The sequence below is a fragment of the Chenopodium album genome, chromosome 12, assembly GCF_948465745.1.
Source record: "Chenopodium album chromosome 12, dcCheAlbu1.1, whole genome shotgun sequence".
Taxonomy (NCBI): domain Eukaryota; kingdom Viridiplantae; phylum Streptophyta; class Magnoliopsida; order Caryophyllales; family Amaranthaceae; genus Chenopodium; species Chenopodium album.
Genome location: NC_137845.1, coordinates 25,319,903 through 25,322,265, shown reverse-complemented (window position 1 = coordinate 25,322,265; position 2,363 = coordinate 25,319,903). Strand labels below are relative to the sequence as shown.

The 2,363-nt window shown below is 38.3% G+C and overlaps 1 non-coding gene across 1 annotated transcript; it reads left to right on the top strand.

Annotated features, from left to right (window-relative positions):
* The first annotated feature begins 2,258 nt into the window (after positions 1 to 2,258).
* Positions 2,259 to 2,363, top strand: LOC145573496 (small nucleolar RNA R71). Its single transcript, XR_014097503.1, has one exon. It is a non-coding gene; the product is annotated as a small nucleolar RNA R71 (small nucleolar RNA).

The following is a 2,363-nucleotide window of genomic DNA, read 5'->3' as shown; positions in this document are numbered from 1 at the left end:
TCTCTTTTGTTGAAAATTCCGAAACAAGCTCACTTTGCTTTAACTTTACTTTCTTCTTCATAAATGTTCTCTTTTTCATCTTTGTCTTAGCGGATGGCTTTTCACCATTAACACTATTGGATTCAACCTCTTCCTCTTGAGGGTATAGCTCAAACCATGGAGGAATATCAATCACCTCCTCATCCACAAGCTTTAAAGGCTTCTTATTGTCTTCACTAACTTTCTTGCATTCAACACTCAAAGGCACATTATCACAAACCTCAAGAACTTTGTTAGTAGAAGAAACAATCATGCAAACATTATCATTGGAATGAGGTGAATTGATGCACATAATTCCATTCACAAGAGACAAAGATTCATGCATAGATTTATGCTCAAAACTAGCCTTATTGTTACCAACTCTCAAAGTAATAAGGCCTCCCTTCACATCTATCAAAGCTCTCGAAGTAGCTAAGAAAGGTCTCCCTAAAATGATAGGAATGTTACCATCTTCCGCTAACTCAAGCACAATAAAATCAACCGGAAATGTGAACTCTCCTATCATGAGGGGAACATCCTCAACTCTTCCCTTTGAAAACTTAATAGATCGATCGGCCAATTGCAAAGTCATGTTAGTTGGAAGAAGCTCACCTAGCTTAAGCTTCCTAAAGACCGAATAAGGCATGATACTCACACTAGCACCAAGATCACATAGAGCATTTTAAAGCAATTTTCCATTGATTTTGCAAGGGATAGAGAAGTTACCCGGATCTTTCATTTTTTTTGGGTACATCATTGTGAATCAAAGCGCTACAACGTTCTCCAACCTTTACCGAATCAATATCATTGCACTCTCTCTTGCCACTCAAGATTTACTTAAGGAACTTAGAATAACTTGGCATTTGGGTCATGGATTCGGTGAAAGAGATTGAAAGATGAACCTCCCTAAGCATGTCAAGAAATCTCCCAAATTGTTCTTCAATTTTGTTTCTCAAAAATTTTGGGGATATGGAAGTTTAGGCTTGATTACCTCCTCTTGCACTTTTTCATTACTCCTCTTCCTTTTAGGCTTCTTTACTCACCTTCTTTGACACATCAATCTCTTTTTCCTTAGTTGAATCACTCACCTTCTCAACTTCCTTACTCTTCCTAGAAACTCTGTTCAAGCACTTTCCCACTCCTTTTGGTGATAGAATACACGGGTTTCTTAGGTTCAACTTCTTGTGAGGGTAAAGAAGAAGGGCTAGCATTCACACTCTATTTCAAGGTATTAGCCAATTGAGTGATTTGTGTTTCAAGCGTCTTGTTGCCTGTCATCATCTCATTGAACTTTTTGTCACTTACCGACATGTAAGTGTTCAAAATTTTAGTTTTGTTCTTGATGATTTATTCCAAGGTAGTTCTAGAAGATGAAGGTTGAGCATAGGAATTCTCACCATTACCTTCAGTTCTTGGAACAAATTCGGGTGGGGGTCCCCTTTGATTGTTGTTTTGAAAATTTCCCCGGTTTTGGTTGCTCTAATTACCCTGGTTTTTATTTTGGCCATTGTTTTGGTAATGGTTACCATAGCCTTGACCTTAGCTTTGGTTGCCATACCCTTGACCTTGGCTTTGATTATTATAGCCTTGATTATTATAGTTCCCTCGGCAATTTTGATTTCCTTAGTTTCTATAACCACCATTGTTATAATTATTAAAGTTCCCTTATTGGTGATTATTTCTATTCCCAAAGTTCCTTGGTCCATCGAATCTTTGTCCATTGTTGTTATTTAAAAAAAATTCACTTGCTCACAATAATTATTATCAACATCATCACAATTCTCAAATACATGTGGACAATTAGAAGCATCATGGTCATATGACCCACATACATCACAAAACACACATCCATTTAGCATATTACTCAAAGTTGAAGGAGGAGTGGAGTTAGAAGATGTACCTCTCCCATTATTGTGGGAGGGAAGAATTGGTTCTTGTGAAGAAGCACACTCAAGCTTTGCCTTAATCGAGGTCATCTCCTTTCCCAAGTTTGAGATTTGTGAGGACAAATTGTTGATGGCATTGAGATGGTCGATAGAATAAACCATTGAACCGATTTTGCTTGTCGACTCTCTCTCACCTTCTTTCCAATCCATGTGATACCTTACAACATCTTCAATTAAGTCCACCACTTCATCCTCTGTTTTGTTCATGATAGGGCCTCCGGCACCGGCATCCATGCAAGACTTGTCTTGGGGGCTTAAACCTCCATAGAACATTTAGATGATTTCATATGGGGAATCCCATGGTGTGGGCACTCTCTTTGTTACTCCTTATACCATTCCCATGCCTCATAAAGACTTTCATTCGGCTTTTGCTTAAAGCTTTGAATGATAGCTCTTGCT